This window comes from Argiope bruennichi, chromosome X2 (assembly GCF_947563725.1).
Source record: "Argiope bruennichi chromosome X2, qqArgBrue1.1, whole genome shotgun sequence".
Taxonomy (NCBI): Eukaryota; Metazoa; Arthropoda; class Arachnida; order Araneae; family Araneidae; genus Argiope; species Argiope bruennichi.
In genome coordinates, this window is record NC_079163.1 from 33,789,170 (window position 1) to 33,809,750 (window position 20,581).

A 20,581-nucleotide genomic window follows, 5' to 3' on the forward strand; every position below is an offset into this window, starting at 1 on the left:
CGCCCCAATCACTCGTCCTTATCTCCTGAGCGGAGTAGAGTAGACGAATATCTTCATTTTCTATTTCTATTTTATTCCTCCCCTTGTTTCTGGCGGGTCTTATCAACGGATTCTGTGGCGACCAGAGCAGACCGATCGCACCCGTGTTTGTCGAACACGAACACCGGACACGTATCCGCTGCCTTGTCATAGCAAACATCCCCTCCGGAAGCGATCGCACGATGTTTGGCTCTTCTTTTTCCTCTCTCGCACTCGAGACATTTCTTCTTTTTTTTCTTTTCGAGATCATCCTTCCTGAAGAAGAGGAGGAGGAGACGTATTGAAATGGATAACCGACGCCCTCCCCCCCCCCATGCCCAGATACGCGTGTTATCAGACGGGAAACGCTGTAACCGTAGCTGCGGCTCCAAGTAGTGTAGATAGAAGGAGACTCGTTGGCTGCCTTCCGTTGCCTAATTGAGTAATTTACGAGTGTGAAAGAGATTTGGGCCAGAATATGAGCAGATGCCATCACTTATCATCGGCAAATTTACCTCCATAAGGCTAGGCTAATATATAAGTGATTGGATTTTATCGCACCTCCGTATATGAAAGGGGGAGGGTGCATGGAATTCCTAAGATGAATGAAAGTATATCTAAAGCTTATTCATTATATTGGCATATCACATCTTTCAATTCATCTATATTATGGTATCTCAAGCATTTTCTGGAGGAAGGGGTATTTCGTCGATATCAATAATATTTGTTATATTTGTCGGGATTTATATTTATGATGGATCGTAGGATATATAAATGAAATATCTTTCGATAGGAGTTGATATTGATCTTTAACGTGTTGACTCGTAATAATGTTAAGATCAAAGTTCACAGTGCAGCAGTTTTTGTCAATATTTTCATTTTTTCTGGCATCGTTGTTAAAAATATGCTAAATGCGGAAAACAAATGATGGTCACAGTTGCTTTTCTCAAGGAAGTTTGAATTTGAAAATGATTCATATAAAATCAATTCGCGATAAGTTCATATAAACAACGTGCAAATAAATAAAACAATATATGTATTAGATGAACAGAAAACATATCCCATTTTTTCTCCTGTTTAAAGAAGAAATTATTATAAATTATTTGTGAGTTGTTTTAACAATAAGGGAAAAAAGCAGAACCCTGTCACAGTATAATAAAAATCAATACTCAAAAGATATTAAAGGAAGCGTATAATCGTATGCACCTACAAAGTGGTGAAATAGGGTTGAAGAGCCAAAAATCTATCAAAGTTCTAGAACTTCCAAGAATTACATAGAAAAAAATCCAACTTCTACATGAATTTTTCTATATGAAGTGGGAGTAATCCAACTCTCCTCCCCCGAAAGTTTTTTGTATACGCTCCAATAAAAACGTTAACCTTTTTTTCCACCCAGCATGCAATTATTGACTTAGGGCAAGGCCATGAAAACCATAAGTGCTTTGAATTTTTTCACCCATGAGACTTGCGTACTTCGTAGTAGAAAGTACAACCGCTACTTGTGCATTAACTGCTTGCTATTGGTGGACAATAGTTCCGAAAGATCAATTACTGGCATGAATCTAGCGTTTTTATTGAATTTAATCTGCTATCTTTGACGATTAATCAATGGTATATTTTTAACACGCAAGTGCCACGTGCTGGATTCAGCCAGAAAATCGAGTACGTATTTTGGACCATATGAAAATATAATTTGACCCAGAAATACAATTGTAGTCATAAAATCATATACCAGAATTTATTTATTTAATTCACTGCGGTTTTTAAGTTATTGCTTTCACATGTATGCGAAAGTACAGACTGAAGAACGATCAATTCTTTAACATATTTGGCTAAAAATTTCATAAGGATCTGCAATTTAGATGATAAATCTCTGTACTAAATTTTATCTATCTAGCTCCTTAGGTTATCAGACTCACTTGTGTTCTTTGTGTTTTGTAGTTATTGAACTCACAGCTGGATAGCAGATTTCTACTGAATGGATTTGTTCAAAGTCTGACAGAAATCCACAATTTTGCTGTAAAATATGTATACCAAATTCCGTCCGTAGAATAGATCAAAGAGCTTTTGAGTTATATCATTCACAGATAGACATACATCCAAAAATGCATTTTCTGGATTTATGGAGTTCTAAAAGGTATAGATAATTCAAAATCTCAATTTTGAATTTTTTGACATTCACAATACTCTGTCTTTTATACTTCGTATATGAGAAAGAAAAAAAAAAAAAAAGAAAAAAAAAAGAAAGAAATTAGAATTATGAAGGAAACATCTTTAAATTGGTTGACTAGTTTTTGAATTTGAATGTTTTTAAGTAGCACGAAATAACACAGTTTTATAACAAGCACTTCTTCCCAGATAGTATGCGATAAATGAGAAATGCAACTGCTTTAGAAATTCTGTGGAACTGATTAATATCTCAGTATTTGGAATACTTGGAGTATGTTGAGTATCAGCATATTTAAATTCTCAAATAAAATTCCGGGAAAATATAATTTTAACACTACATCAAACCTCAGTAAGAGCTTTTCAGGAATCCAATAAAATTTTTGAAAATTTTCACTCTTTCTTGCATAAAGGCCTTTGTCATTATTTATTGATGTTTTATATCAAAATTGACAATGCTCACATCAATAGGTATGACTCCAGAAAATTCAGAATAAATTAAATTGGGGTTACCCAGAATTTATTCTCAGAATTACGCTCATTTGAACTGCAGAAAGATGAATTTCTTTTGATGGGTTACCTAGAAGACAGAAATAAAACAGCGGAACAGTTAAAGTGATGCGTGTGAAGTCGTGATGGAAACATCATTCGAAAAAAAGAGGAGAAATTAACATGAGATGAATTGATTTTCGTATGTCATACTCATGCCAAGGTCTGCCACAGAGAAATAAACTAGTTTACAGTTGTACATCAGAGTGTGAAAAAAAATTATTTTTATTTTTGAAGTTTTCAGAGAGTGTTTTGGGGTTGAGCCAAGTTGTTCCAGGTAATAGGGAGTCATGTGCTGTTCGCAGAAGAAAAACAGAGATGCAATCTTCTAGTTGGCAAAAAATCAAAACGAATTTTTTATTTGTGACGATGTAAAAGCCCATGAAAACACGCTCTCTTTTACAAAAAGTAGGAGTTAATACGAAATTATTTGATATGGGATAAATATCAATTTATACTTATCTTAAACCAAAATGATCTTCTATTTCCTTCTTAAGTTAAGGTAAAGTATAGAAATTGTAGCATCATTTTTCGGAATATTAAGCAAAAGCATTTTTTATATAGAAATATGTAGCAGATGGCATGCAGTTTAACAATGTTGAACTGAGTAATAATTAAAACCCAAAAGGAAATTACAGAATTCGTTATTTATTTGGTAAGCAAAACATGATTCATAAATGACCATTTTTATTTATTAATTTATGGAATCTCATCAACTTATAATTTCTAGTGAATTCAAAAGGATACTTAAGTAGAAGCATATGCAGTTTAACATCGTTTCATACTAGCATTGGTATAATTATTGAAAAATGTAGTAAATTATATATTTTTCAACGAAAACAAGATAGGTTTCTAATAACACATTTCTTTCTGAAAATTAAATAATATTTTGAAAGTTCGTTTAAAATATTAGAAAATGAAGAGAACGATCTAAAACTTCAGGTCACATATATTCTCTGAATAAGCATGGTTAAGAAACAGATAAAAAATTAAATTTTTAAATATGTTGAAAGAAAGGAAATATTCTAAAATGTTAATATTACACTGTACTTAAAAGCAAAATTATAAGAAAAAATAATAAAGCTGTTCAAAAATGCATTTCTTTATAATTCTTCGTTATTATTGTATAGAACTATCTTTTAGAATCATCAAAATGCCTAGAGTTGGTTTTGTACTTTGCTATTCAATATAACAAACATGAAGAATTTCAAGTTAGTTATTCAGAAAATATAATCAAATTAAAGGACTGTACAAATATTAAATTATTAATTTCAAGAACACTAATTGTACAGCAAGAGCATTAGAACAATACTAATGACATTACACTAAAAGCATTGGAATTGCATTTAGTCTAGATAAAATTAAAAATACCTTTCCAAGACTATGCGCAAAATGCTAAAAAAATAATGCATCTCTATAATTTCATTTCCTCCCATTGCAAAATCTGACCCGAATACCGCCGAAGAAGATAAAAGGAAGAATCAAAGATCAATAGCCACTAAAAGATTGGTCAGAGCTTTAATTCAAAAGATAGAACATTGTCAAACAATCATTTGATGCAGCATGCATAGATTAAAAAAGGTCATCAAAGTTGAAGAAAGTCATGTCAATGTATTCCTTTCGAAGACAACACCAAGAGGAAATAAGGAAGTCGAAATATGCGTGAAGTTCCGGAAGAATACCGCACGAATCGACGACCACTGATGTGACCAATCTAGAACTCAACAACGGAACGATATGCATTTGCCCAAGTCCAAATACAGGTCAACAGCCTCCTCTAGATTTTGCCACAGCTCCTCTGGACCAAGCAGCGTGGAAATCGTCATTTGGTCGCAAACGCAAGACTAAGTCCGAGCTCTGTCCACGTGTGGTCCATTAGGAGGAACCAGGTTCTGATTTTTGTCAGACGATTAGGAAAAACGCATTGAAGTATGTCCGCAGGCCGTTTGCATTCGAGTTTCATTCCAAACGGCCACTTGCGAACTACAAATCTGTGAAAATATTTTTTCCTTTTTTTAACGCATCGGTTGATAGTCACAGTGTAACATACCTATTTATTAATCGGAGTTCAAGGATATTATTCTATCGACTTGCGTCGAGAAGTCAAAGAAATCGTGTTTGAAGAAATTAATAAAAGCGACGATGCAGTCAAATGAAGACAAACAAGCCAATTAGCAAAAAGTAAAGAAATCGTCGCACTTACGATTTCTTTTTTTTCAAAGATGGCAGCATAGATTATAATAAGATGCTATATTTATTAATTAGGTAATCGTTTAATAAAAGAGCATGTTTTCCCTATGGCAGACATTAACAACACACAAAAAGAAACTAAACTATGAATTTTAATTGTTATTTTCATTTTTTAAAAAGAGTAACTTTACAAATGAATTTTGCTATAAAATGCTTGACCGCGGTTATTCTTTTTAAACTAAGCCATTAAGGCTCATTTTCTGTCTAGATTGATTTTTTTTAAAATATATATATTCAGAAAAAGGGAAATCTACTCCTTAAAGCAATTTTTCGATAGTTAGGAAAAAGTTATAAAAGATAAGGAAATTAAAACTTTCATCAATATGCTGAATCAAATAGAAATGAATTAATTGCTTAATTATTCTTAGTCTGTTCTAATTATAAATTTTTAAAAATTAACTTATCGCTTTTCAGAGGAAATTCTTTTACGTGATTTTTTTAACATGCCTCCTTTGGAAAAATAATTTTATACAAGAGAAAAATTATATTTCGAATGCTCTAAGTATTTTTTTCTAACGAAATGGAACTAACTTCTTACTCTCCGTGGAAAGGAAGTTTATTTGCAAATTCCTTTTCATGTAAAAAAGGAAAACGTAAGAGAAATTGTTACTTTAATAAAGCTTAAAATTAATCATTAAAATGCATATAACAAATTCTACGAAAAAAATCGAAAAATAGGTGGTTGAGATGCTTTCGTAGGAAAATAATTTAACTCTATATTTCTAGAAATATTTGGATTTAGATGAACACTTTAATTCCAAGACATGTTCTCAAAAAATTGGAGAAGCTTTAGCTGACGAACTATGAAGCCAATTGCATAAAAACTTATTCATTATTTTTTGAAAAGCAAAATAAAAGCATTAGAAATTTGAAATTATAAAAAGTATTGACATATTAAATTATTTTGCAGATCCAGATAATATTTTTAACAAAATAAATTCTCAGAAAAATACAAACAATTAATTATTTTGCTAGATCATAAAGTCTCAAATAATGTTCTCTTTTAAGATATGTTTTTTTTTTCATATGCCGTAATTTTGAATTATTATTCTGCAATAAAAATTGGTGACTGCCAAAGTTCACAATTACTGCATGCATAATTATTAAACAGCAAATAGGCTGCTAATGCTCAAAATATATCTTATTTGATTTTCGAGGTGATTATGAAAAATAGATATCAGTGAGATAATTATATAATTTTTATTGAAAAATATTGTTGAATTTTTTCAATTAAGGCACGTTATATTAGTGTACAAATTTTATTGAAGAAGTCGAAATAAACTCTTCAAATTTCTCTGAGAGAGTAATAAAGGTTTAAGAAATACTAAATGTGCAGAGCAGATTCCTTAAAATACAGAATAGTAAAGAGGTAGAAAATATGGAAATTTCCAAAAAGACACACACAACTAAATAAATGTACCCCATTAGAATGAAATGAATTCAAAAAAATTCAAAAATAAATAAAATATCTTAATAGTATTTTTATTTTTAGCAAATGAAGATCTCAAAAATATTATTATTTGATAATTCTCTTAATGAAACACTAATGAGTTAAGCTATTTTTCGTCTATTTTCAGTTTAATAAGCAAATTAGTTTTAACAATATAAGACTGTGCATAAAACCTAGTTTGGTAAATGAGAAGCCAAATTTGTTTGAAAAGCAAAAATATAATAATAATTTAATCTCAGAATATAAATTTAATATAATATTGAAACATTTTTCCAAATATATCATAATAATCAACCATTTAACATTTCATTTGATTTGATGTCAGATGCCATGCATTCATCAGCAGTTTACTATGCATGTTTCTTTTGCTGTCGTCTACTTTGTAAGGAACATAAATATTCTAAAACTACTTCAAAATACATATAGTTTTGAATAAAAAAATACTTATATTTGTATAATTGCATAAGTGGGATTAAAAAAAAACATCCATGAAACCAAAATATACGTTAAGTGATAAAAGGTTTCTAAGAATTGAGGGAAAAAAATGCATTTTTTTTTTGTCTAAAAGGAAATATAAAGTAAAAATCTTATAGTTTAGAGGTTTATCAAATGATTTGCTTAACATTTTGCGGATACCTAGAGAAATATATTATCAAGATCTTGAAATAAGAAATGGGCTTATTTCTATCCATTCTTTAAATATTGGGGTTCGACCGAAGTAACACGAAATATTCATTCTTTTCGCATTGTGAAGCATTAAAACAACAATAAAATATTTCTAAATGAATAGATTACTTATTCTGTAGTTCAAGAACCACAGAATACATTGATAAATTATTAGCAAATTTGAACAAAAAAAAATAAGCATTAGATTTTAATTTATGAAGTTTTTCGTAAGAAATTCTATCAAAGATAAGTATTTGAGAAAATAGCATTTTAAGATGAAAAATAGCAATAAAAGCTACGAAAATGCAAATATAAAAATAAGTGTAACCTCCCTAAAGATATACTTAGAAACAAAATTCTAGTGGTTTTATAAAGAAACCTGTTCAAACATTAAAAATATTAAATAAAAAGAAACTCCATAATTTTGCCAAAAATTGGCTTTTCATCCAAATGTCCTACTTTAAAAATTGTCGGTGAAAAAATACCTTTAGTAAAACAAAGCAATAAAATAAAAATTTTAAACTAAAAACGAAATGGCAGATGCATTAAATGGTTATACAAAGGCAGGTGTTTGCAACAAGCTGTCACAGCAAATATTTGCAATATCAGTTACTTGCTGAAAGCATAAAACTAAAATTATTTATATTTAAATGAATTTTGATTCTTTAACGATTCAGATTTATTAAATTGCAAACTAATTTGAATTTTATCAATTTATTCTCTCAAACATAACTAATTTATATTTGGCTTTGTTCAATTATTCAACAGGTTTGGAAATTCAGCAACGTAAGTTTTGATCTTTCACTCCGAAGTTTCTTTTTCAAATATTTGAATATCCTAAAAAAAATAATAATTTGATTCACCAAATAATCATTAAGCGTGAATAGAGCCTCCAGCTCAAATCATATTCCAATTAAAAAAAAACTTAGTCACGTAAAGACCATACACGCGTAAAATGTGTCGTGGTTTTAACTATTAGAATTTAGGAGGAAAGCTAAGTATAAGGATTTTTTTAAATTTCTGATATGTAAATATGACTTAAAAAACATCAGGATTTGTTTACTTTGTATCAGTTTTATCATTATAAACTAGTTAAATTCTTTAAGCACGCATTTCCGTTTTATCTTCCACATAATTAAGAAATAAATAGTAATTCTAAAATCGAATAATCTGCAAAAAAAGAACCTTTATTTTAGTTTACAGAACATTTTTAAATACCTTACCTGAAATGAAGTGCAAGTACTTGGCTATTTCAGGATTAATCGCCGAACAATTATCACCGAAGGATTTCTACCTGCAAAAAATGAATGAGTATTAAATGAGATACGATAAAGACATTTGAGAATTTTGAGTATGCCATAATTTCTTTAAATTATAACTCTTTTTTCAGAAATAGTTCTTTTAAGCCTTTTTTAAGGATGTCACCCATTTCTAAAGTGATAACAGAACAGCTCAACTTAAAAATTACAGAAATTAAAAAAATCAGTGAGATATTTCCTCCAACGAAATTGTTTATTCATGCTGAAGATTATGAGATAATTTCTCGTTGCCCGGTGCAGATTCAAAATTTTAAAAAATAGGTAAAAGATCAAGTAAAGACTCAACTATTTTGTTAGTGTTGCTTTTTTAATGTTTTAGACTGATACATTCAACTTATATAAATATTTACAGCGAATACCTATATAAATTGGCGTAAATATTAAACGTAATTTGTATTTTTTTTATCAGCACGATGAGGCATTCCAATATTTAGAAATTGTTGTTAACTTCAGAAAAATATTTTGTACAATTTTTTAATCACTGGAATTTGATAATCATTGGAATTTTTAAACTTTTAGATAGTTTAAAAATATTATTTTTCCTTGAATATTGCCATTTAAAAATAAGAGCATAAATCCTCCAAAGGGGAAGTTTATAAACACCGCAATTTAGATAGCCTATAAACTTAATATCTCCAAGAACACTAGAAGATGTTTATATATGCTCATTAATTAAAAGAAATCAATTAATTAAAAATTTATACATCTAGTAGTCTTTAATGAAGATGTTTTGTCTGTTATTTTCGAATATCCTGCTTTTGAAAAATTTGTACTTAAATTAATATTTTGCACAATTTCTCTAATACACAACAAAACTGCTGTTAGTGCTAAAAGACGGAATCAAAATATAAATAAATAGTATTTTCTAAAAATTTCTAAAAATGCTTGAAATACAAGTTTAAGAAAGCGGTAACTAAAGTTAAAAGACAAAAAAAAAACATTTCCTCTTCTAATAATAATTTTACAAAATTTGTTTTAAAATAAGCAATTTTTTTAAAATCTTAGCATTATATTTAAGAATTAATTAAAATATTACCAAGAAGAATTTTTTCAATGAAGATGCAGCTAAAATCTTTAGAAAATCATTTGATTCTATGAAAACAATGGAAGTGAATAATTATCTCACATTTTTAAGAATAGAAAAGAAGATCGATCCATTTGCTACAGCGTTTAAAAGAGTGATAATTGATTGGGCACTAAACAGTTGATAAATTTACATTTATAACACATTTTGAAGCTACATGTGGGCACGTTTGGGACAGAACTAGTAATTTTGAACCGCGATTAGACGACAAGGACGAGATCAGAAACGGATTCTGCTATCCAAACGTCCATGTCACATCAACCACATCAACGAGAAAAAAAAAAAAAGAAAAAAAACTGTAAAATAGTAGGTGTCCGGATTTTTAATTGAAATCGATACTTATTTCTCTTCTTGCATTTGGAATAAGGTTTATAATATAATAAAGGAATTTTATAACTTAATTTTCTTTTAACTTCTTATTTACAGTATTTTCTGGGATTTTTGATGGATACGAACTAAATAATGATTTTTTTCAAAATTTTATTAGATATTTCGTAAGCCAAAATTAAACTCCAAATAAACAGTGCAGCATTGGTTGAACTTATTTAGAATTTTAAATGAATAACTTTTAATGCAGTATTCAATTAATCAACGAAATCAAATATTCTGAGTCTAAAATATGAAGCGCTTTTAAGATTGATTTCTAAATAAAGATTATTTGTCATTATATTAAATAAAGATATTAATACTTATTTTCGTTTAAGAATATTAGAAGAAAATTTATATTAATTGACGAATTAATAATGAAAATTCATATAGCTTTTCCTAAAAGATAATTTGTTGCACGGTAAGAAAAATTAAACGCTTTCCCATTTCTCTTGACTGCATCTTTTAAAGTACAGTCGTTTAATTCCAGAAAAGAAAATACAAATTTTAATGCTCCTAAGAAAAGACAATTGGAGAGACAAGAAAAATGAAGCAACCGTGAAAATATTTATTTAAAATCAATTATTATTTTCATTGATAAATTTTTATTGAAACTATGGTTTTTAATAAAATTTGCTCTGTCATAGTGTATCTTTTAATAATCAAAGAAGAAAAAAAAAATTTTTTTTTTCTTATGAAATGAGAAAAATTTTTCATCTGTATAAAAGGATACATTTTTAAAAATTTCTTTTGCATTTTTAGAGTTTTCAGTTATTTTTGAAATTTTTATGGCAAATTCATTTTTGAAATACATTCGTGAAGATCTATTTCGGTTCCAAATAAAAATTAACAAATACTTGGTAGTCGTAATGCGATCTAATGCTAAAAAATGCGATCTAAATGAGTTTGATCCTCTTTTAGATTTTTATTTTAGGAAACTTAGATATCATACTTCAGTAAATTCTGCATAACGAAACAATGATATTGCAGCACCAAATAGAAAATACAGCATATATTGTTAAAAAGTAGATTGAAATTTCAAGGGAAAAAAATGTTTCTTTTCCTTCTTGTAATTGTTTATAATGTCAATTGATAACTTTATTTGCTATACTTAAAAATATTTTCACATCATAATACGTAAAAAGTATTATTTTTAGTTACCAAAGTATGAAAGTATAATTTTTCTTCAAATCAAGCGTACTTAAATTTAAATACGAATATTTAAAATTATATCTAAAAACAATCTGGAAGCATGCATCAAATACACGCGACTGCCATTTTCGCGTTTTGAAAGACATTTTTGACACTTACCCCTTCACCGTTTATAAAGAACGTCTTCTCAAGTGATAGATATCGTTTCCGATGGCGTAAGTGACCGAAAGAAAACACTAGGATTATGGCAGTCGTGTTGCGCACAGATAGGAGATGAACTCCAAAAAAAGCAACATGAGGAGATTGTTAAAAACATATTTATGACGCATGAAGCGCATGTACCATAATTCGATAGAACTTGATAATTGGTTCCATTTTAAAGGAAGCTATGCAAAGTTTTTTTAGTTATTTATGAATGTAATTCATAGAGCATCATTCTGATGCATTTCAAAGTCAAGTCTATTGAAATTTTTAACAATTTGAAGCAGTATCCGGAAAGTGGAGTCTTAAATAGAATACGAACGAATATACGAACAAAAAAAATGAATTAAATCGCAGGGAAGAAATGCATGTTTGTTAAGCAAATATATCTTACAAAGTACAAAACTGAAATGTTTTTAAATTTGAATCCATTTTTTCCTTCTAAAACAAATTTACAATGAGAGTACATGAAACCAATTTCATTTGCTTGCAGGTAATTTGTGATTGAATGAAAAAGAATAATTAATTTAATAATTAATTCAATAAACTTAATTAATTTGAATCGATTTTTTTTTCTGATACAAATTTACATTGAAAGGACATGAGATCAGCTTCGTTTGCTTGGGGATAATTTGTGATTGAATTGAATGTAAAATATACTATTCAATTAAATTATTATTTAACTACATAGTTTTTTTTTGTCATTAGTTCAATGAGTGATATTAATTATAATTGCTATCAATTCAATTTATGAAAAGTGTGAAATCAATTTTGCTCCTTTTCTCTCATATTTAAAATCGGAACAACGCTACATTTAAGAGTATGAATCTGCAGCATTTTTGCATTTATAAAACACAATTTTACCTACTTTCTAAACTCATTCACTGCCATTTACGAGATATCTCGTAGGGAATTGCTGTAAAATTAAGCGTCTGTAAATTTATCTGGCCGTGAATGAGTTAATGAATGCATACTTTAACGCACACACATACTATCCAAAAGCTAAAAATACATATTATTTAAGACATGAAACCCATAAACAGAAAAATAGAAAATGAAGACAATTTGCTGACAGTATTATCTTTTATATTCAATCGTAAGAAATAAAAATTAATTTAATGACTGATTATGTACCAAACTAGGTTCAGAAGTAATATATTTGAAATCTTTTCATTCTGACAAAATGGATGAAGAAATTAAAATAAAGTGTGTATGATTTAGTTTTAACAAATCAAGAAAAATTCGTAAATATCACTTGTAATATGTAGAACATACACTAGCAGCTCTGAATATCAACTTTTAATAACAAGGTTTTTTTCGAGTTTATCATTTCATCAAATTTGTATATCTATAATCATCATTGATTCTTTTTCATAAAAAGCATTGCATACTTTCCTCTTGCAAAGTATGCAAGGGGGGGAAAAGTGCCGTTGCAAAAGAGAATGTAAATAAAATTTTTAGAAAGTGTGTGTCACGCAAAAAGAGCATGTGCCGCATTTATCACTTTCAATTAAGAAACCAATTACAAAAACTTTGAAAAAAGGCTGGGATTCACTATATCATTCGTACCGAACACATATAAGAGGTTTCCATTAGAAATTCGAATTTTTGTTCAAAATTTTAAAAAAATTAGATTTCCCATAGATTAGTAAAAAAATTATTGTTTCACCGAATTAAATTTTAAAAATTTATATAATAACTTTTAACGACATTTTAAATGACATGGAACATTTTATTGTTTGATCTGTAGAAATAGCTTGCAAGTCGAAGCCCAGTGAAGTTTTGGAACAATAAAAAAGCATATACACTCAATAAAACCGGATAGATTTGTTATATATATATAGAATAAAATCTTAGGCATAAAACAACACAAAATTAAACAAAAATTACCAAAATAAAAAAATAAAACTCTGAACGAGCCAAATAAAAATACAATGGAAAAATAATGACAGAGAAAGTGTGTCAATACTGCCTAATCATAAAAAGAAAATGTGTCATGGTGCACCAAATATTATCCTTTTCTTTTTTAATAGAGGGAACTAATGTTATGTTCATATGTTATTATATATTAATAGTATCATATATTATCAATAATTATTATTATATTATTAACAATTATCGTAGCAGCATTAATATAATTTTTCAGTCGTTATATTTTGATGCTATATTCCACATTAATACGTTGTATACAGTAACATTTATTCCTATCAAACAATTTGAAAATATATATTATACATCATAAATACATAATATTTATTATTTAAATATGAGCAACTAACTGTACAAAAATAGTGAAAGCGAAATATTTGTCTTTGTTTATATATTAAAAAATTGAAAATTGTTATACTTTGTTTATAGCTTAAGGTTAATTTTAAAAAAATAAATCAGAAGCAATATTTAACAGATCTTTGGCTATTTTGGAAAATAATATATCATATTTTAATCTGAGAATCATTTTCTTGGAAACACTACAAGTATTGAAACATTTGTAAATGCAGATTACACTTTAAAACAAACTCTCAATATCAAGCATTGATTTTATTTTTTAAATTAGGCAAATTAAGAGCCTCATTTATGGTTTATATATTTCTTACTTTATATAGGCGTTTCCTGTTTGGATATTTTGCACGTATCCTTTTTACACTTTTAGTATTCAAATTTTCATTTTACAAATATCTTCTTAAGTTGTTTCATGCCTCAAATATAGTCACTTATAAAAATATCAGGGTCGTGAAAAGATTTCTTCTTTCAAATTTTTCAATATTATAAGCAAAAAGAGAAAAGAATTCAGAAAACAAGCTTGATTTAAGATTTGGAAATTGTTTCTTCAATTGAACTTTTTTTTTCTTCAATTTACTTGATTTGACAAAATTATGGAATGAACTATCAATTCCAAAATATTTTGAGATATCGTTGATTTCTCAAAATAATACAAGAAAAAAAATTTTTAATATTATATGTAATATTTTCAAAAAATTTTTATTACCTTTTAATTAATCTCTTGTGTAACAAATTTCATTTTCTTTGAATTTGAAAAGCAAATTATACTCCTAAAACGCGTCTTTGACAATAAATTAGAAAGCCATAAGATGGAATTTAGTACTTCGTATTTACTTATTTACTTTTATACTTCACGTCTATGCAAAAGTTTTATGGTGGAATTAGAAATATTTGTTGAAATCCTGAAAAAACATATCTGTAAAACATTCTACACATTTGTAAAGTTGTATATTTTCTAAAATTAATAATATTTCTCTTTTTTCTTTAATGGCCTGAAAAGAAAACTGTAAACGGGATAAAAGGCTTACAACATTAATCCTTCCCTCACCGATATTCAACATTTCAGGATTTATGTCAAAACACTTAAAGGGACAAACAGACGAACCAAAACTGAAGCGTAGTCAAAAGATGATTCATTTCCATCAAAGCGCTTATCGTCCGAGTAATGTAGCAAGGTTAAACGATGATGATGCTTTGATTATCATCATTTAATCAGTAGTAAACTTTTTATCAGTTCAAATATTATCAGCAAGCATATAAACACGCTATCTCAATGTCTAAAAAAACGTGATTTCGAACTCATCTACGAAGTTCCCAAGTTTTACACAAACGTATCCAAAATAACAGTTTCGCTGTATTTAAAGGCCGGTAATAAATCTGAAAAATGACAGAATGTTGATTTTTATCACGTTTCATGGCAAAAAATACGCGTAAAGTTTGCTATCTTTTTTTAAAAAATAAAATTTGCGGTGAATGATCATTTTGTAAACATACACCAATGATATTTCAAAGATATTTTTCATTAAATAATTACAGAAAATCCTACAATAATAAAAAAAAATATATATAAAGGTCTTTTAACATCATTTTTTTTTCATACTTAGAAAAATAATTAAATCATACAATCAAATTATAATTTATAAATGGAAATTGTTATATTAGTAAAGTTATTAATTTAAGGAGTAAATTTCTAATATAACTGAGATTAAGTATTATATGAAATTTCACATCTTAATTTAATACGTTATCTAATATCCATCTCGTATATTGAATCCAAAATCTAATATGCAAGGACGTAAATATTGGTTCATTATATCCCTATTGTTCGCTAACAATAACATTCTGCAAACGCGTAATTAACTTTTCATTGAAATTCTTTGGAAAGTTCAAAGTAATCGAGAATTCATGACAGAGATTCTATTGTAGTATTTAAACTCTTAGCATTCTATGTGCTGTTAGTTCTATACGAAAAATCTCGTAAGGAACTCTCGTATAAATAAAGTCAAATCTACAAGTTTCTAAGCTGCACTGCGTGAGACTTCAATAACTGAAAAAAGAAAACTGCTTAATATTTTTTCGTTTAGCTTTGCTGTTGAAATAAATGAATGTGTGTATGTGTGCTATCGCTCTATACACCATCTGACCTAGAGTTACTTAAATAGGTTGAAATATGCATTATATTAATATATACGTTTTATACATACACAGAATATATATAGGTTGGGAGGAAGAAATGTGCATCTCAGAGCAATTTTTTTAAAATTTTGATTAAAATGTTAATTAATTAAAAACGAAGTAAAATTTTGGTGTTTTCTTTGATAAATTCCGAAAAATATTATAGCCCAAAAATAAATTTACGTCATCTTAAAATAAAAAAAAAATTAAAAAAATTATGGTGCTAATTTTTTTTTTGCCGTTTTTCTATTTTTAATTTTTTTTAAAAAAACACTTAAAACGTATTTTATGAAAACAAATTTCACTGTTTATTGTTGCTGCTTATATTTCAACCTGGATTCTTTTCCCCCCTTGTTAACAATTTAGCTCAACTTTCCATGTTGAGTTGGTTTCAGTATAAGGTATGACTTTAAAATAATTTTGAAATTTTGTGCTTGCAATTAAGATTTAACTCGGAAGCAATGGTAAACAGTTTTTGAAGAACATCCCTTTTTAACCACTGCTATTTTTTTATATTTCTGTGATGTAATTGGATACTTATAAACATACTAATAATTAGAGGGATAAACGGCACAGTTAATACAACGGTACAGGGATTCTAAAACAAAACAATTTATAAGACTATCAAAATTTAATTATTAATTGAAATTTTTAACTATCGTTAATCCCGGCGAATCAATTGGTTATCATAGTCGGCTAGTTAACAATATGTTAAGTAACGCGTCACTGGTCAAGTAATAACGGAAGCAATACATTAATAGGGATTTATGTTCTATTTTGATGTCTCAAATTCTATTTTGTGTAGTATTTTTAGCTAATATTTTGAGTCAAGGAAAGTAAAACTATGACATTTTCTGCTGTTGGTCAACATGACAACATAGGTAGATTAGTGGTCCCCTAATTCACACATTATACATGAGTCTGACGTATCTCCTGCTTACAGAAGTAGATTTTACATCCTGAGGAACTTTCAGGGGAAACAAGCCACATTTGTGTTACAGCGCTAAACGGTCTTACAACTTTTGAATTATGCTGCTTATGAGCCAGAGGACAGTACACATAAATTTCTTCCTCTGATACATATCTTCAGCCATGCCCTTCCTTAAGCCATTAGACCAATGATGGGCAGATTTTATTTAAATGTAATAAGTCAACATGTGGTGGAAGCAAAACAAATATTATTATCTAAATTTCTAAAAAATAGGGAATTCCTATATTCATGATCTAACATAGTGTCAGAGAAAACATAAAAGATAAAATTTTGAAATCACTTACTTACTACATAATAAATGTTTTCTGATTCCTCAGAAAACTATGTTAATGTTGGTTGAAAACTACTGAAGTTTTTTTGAAAATATTATATCAGTGAGAGTTATATGTGTGCAGTGTAATGCAAAACTTGTAAGTACTTTGCTTCAAAAATGGAAGGCAAACTCATTAAAGTAGCATTTTTGTGATTAAAAATTCCATTTAATTAATTTTTTTAATAGTAGCGTGTAAGTTAAAATAAAAGAATATATGAATAAATTATGGTATAAAATTCAAATTATGGTACTTATCAAGCCTTTGAAAATGATATTGCTCGTAAAAATGCCAAGTAAATAAGAAATTTGAAAGCTTACTTAAAGTACATGAAAACAGAAATATTTTACAACAGAAAAACTATACAGAAATATAATATACAATACAGATTAAGTATATATCTTGATTTTAATATTTGAAAAGTATTAAGAAAAATATAAACTTTATAGAAAATAGTTTGTAATTATTGCAGTTACAATGTCATCCTACTAAAAACAAACTAAAACTACTAGCTAAAAAAATTAAACGATGAAAAAAAAATTGGTTGCGTCTACATACACGAGTTCCATTAAAAAGGGTAAATATTTCTTTTGCAAAAAATTCTTATTTGCAAAAAAAATTCTTTCTTATTTTGTTTTTGAAATTACTACTATTTCCTTTAATCCCTATTAAATGAAATAGCAGTTTCTGAAATTACTACTGTTTCATTTAACCCTATGTAAGAAAAGGGGCAGTAGAAAAGAGATAATACATTGCAGAAAAGTCCATTGATAGAAAATCAATCGCCTTTAATAATTTAGATGTGCGAAACACGATTAAAAATTCTCTGCCATTCAAAAAGTTCAAAATTTCTTTTAAGAAACAACGAAGCATAATCTAAAAAAATATTTTTAATGCTTTTTTACTATTTCAAAATTATTTCAAAGACGGATTGTCTAATAAATGGGGAATGAATGTCTCAAAGGAGGACTTTCCGACAAAACATAAAGTTCATGTCATGCCAAAATCCATAGCGCTCCATAAAACAGAAATAAAACCAATTGGGTTAAAAATTGTCACTTAAAAATGATTCTTGGACGTCGTGTCGTTGGGAATTTTGGATTTTAGTACTAACCCCAGTGGATGACAGGAGCAAAACAATCGATAACGTAAGCCTGTAAAACTTATGAATGGAGGGAAGAACCGTAAAAAGATTCTACGCATCTGTATTTATAACCTTCCAAACGTAGTTTCTATCTATAATACTCTATAGCTGTAACCGAAATAGAGACACGTGGGAATAGACACCGTTTAAGAACAGCTAAATTTAATTTATGCTGCTTTTCTCTTTTTCACCTCGGTGTTTTGGTCTGCATGAAACATTTACTACCGGGTTTTGTTAAACTTAAAAAGAAGTTTGAAGGGTTGGCGCTTAAACTGAAAATATTGTGTATAACTTTCTAACACAACAATCAAGCAGTGCCAAATATTTTCCATTCAAAAGAAATGTAAATTTTCAAAGGTTCCTTTTATGAAAGACGAGGTTAAATCCTTTCCTCAAGCAAAATATGCCATTCATAACATTATGGCACTTATTCTGTAAAACATAATAAACTTGTTTGGAGAAATATGGGATGTTTTGCCTTATCTTGAAAACAAATTGTAAACTTCTACAAAATATTTTGATGAATTCAAAATCCATTTTTAATGAGCTTAAGTTTTCCTGAAATTTAAAGCTCCTATTTTCACACCAGGATCTTTTATCCTTCAGAGTTAACAGTGGAGGAAAATGTTTTATAATATCACTAAATGTGTATGTGCAAACATTTACATTGACATTTTTCTTATTTTCATTATTTTTATTTTTAATACAAAAAGGAATGAATAATTTATAGAATTCTTGCATTAATGAGCAGTAGGTAATGATGGAATAATATAAACGTAAAAATAAGGAATTTTCTTTTAAAAAATTCTATTTTGATAAAAATATTTAATGACTGGGTAAACAACCAAGTCATTCAATGTTACTTGTAACGAGGAATTTAGAGTTATTCAGATTAATTAAAGTTTAAAAATTAAAATGTAAATACTTTGCCCAATATTGTTCCGATTTAAATAATTCAATGTTTAACAATTCAAACTTTTCCAGTTGAAAAAATGTGACTTAATGCATACTTTTTGACAAAAAATATATAAATAAAAGCCAAACCATTTTTTTAAATGAGATGGATTAAAATCAATTTTTTCGATATTAACAACGGATAAAACATAATAGAAAATTCACAATTTAATTATTAATTAATTTAATTTTTAAGCTTTAATTTAATTAGATGCAAAAGTGAGAGTAAGAAAATACAATTACATTTTCTAAATGTAGATTATAGTTTTAAATATACGTGTCGTTTAATAAGTAATTTATAAATGATAAAGCGATAAAATTCGAGCATAATTAGAATACACATTTTAAATTAATTTTCAGAATCACATCTGTTATATCATTAGAAATCGGAAAATTAAATGTTCTGAAAGAAAGGTAACGATTCCGGAAAACGATTAAACATATAGTCAATAGCGTACATCAAAATTTTATACAAATTAATTTACACTAATGTAGAATTTTATTAACTATCAGAAGTGTTTAAGTTTTTAACAATTATTGTATCACTGCTAATAAAACAAAACCGAACCGAATTGTTAACACCGCTAATCTTGTCAGTTGATATTTATGTGCATTCTCTTTCAATGGAGAGTTTCCCCTAGTTGATTGGAGCTGAGTTTGAGCTATAAAAAATGACTTCATTCATTCCTACCGAAAGTAATACACCGGAATGAAATTTGTTATTATTGCATGGGAAAATGGTTCAGTGCTATCCCTTCATTATAATAGCCTGCTAATGAATATTCGATCAAGACATGGAACGATATCTAAATGAAAGTCGAATGTCGAATAAACTAAATGATTTGGAGTTATGCAGAGATTCTCAGTTAAATTTTAATATCATTCTTTATTCTTAAACAGCTTTCGAATGCGTGGCGTAACGCATTTCAGTAATCAGTGAAAGTTAGCTTCGTTAATCACAGTATTCCTATTGAAGAAAACTCATTTAATTGATACATTGAGCAATTCACTTAATAGTATATATCGAATAGGATCACATGATGTTCCATTGATAAATGAGGTTAGACATTTACAGATTACCTGTAATTACGACATTATTTATAAAAAGGTATTCACACCCCAACAATAAATTATGAAACATTATTATATTTTATAATTAGAATTATGAAATTTCCGAAACTGATAAAATTCTGTTATCGATTTTGATGGATGTTATTAATTATTGATGTCATATTTATTAAAACGCGTATTAATTTTTTGGGATACACTTTATTAATGAACTCCGATGTTTCTTATTTTTCAATACGCATTAAAAGCAATTCTAATTCACAGTATTTTATTTAATCATAAACAATTATATACCCATTACTATTCATTTTATTGAAGTATTCATTCACAGAAGTTTGAAAGAAACCCCCCATCTTTAATTATACATACAAACTATACTAAATAAGAATGTGTACCACTTCATTTAAGAAAATAAAAGCAAGAGAAAACACAGCCTT

At 28.0% G+C, this 20,581-nt stretch overlaps 1 protein-coding gene across 2 annotated transcripts in view; it reads right to left on the bottom strand.

Annotated features, from left to right (window-relative positions):
• LOC129959976 (myocyte-specific enhancer factor 2-like) overlaps window positions 1–20,581 on the bottom strand; it is a 348,098-nt gene that overhangs the window by 120,855 nt on the left and 206,662 nt on the right. The window contains exons 1-2 of one of the 2 annotated variants that reach the window (XM_056072926.1): window positions 11,180–11,225; window positions 8,323–8,393 (exon numbers count right to left, since the gene is read on the bottom strand). The gene's annotated coding sequence lies outside the window, so the exon portion shown is untranslated. Of the gene's footprint in view, window positions 1–8,322; window positions 8,394–11,179; window positions 11,226–20,581 lie in introns of those variants that run through there. The other variant, XM_056072924.1, reaches the window with a different exon arrangement.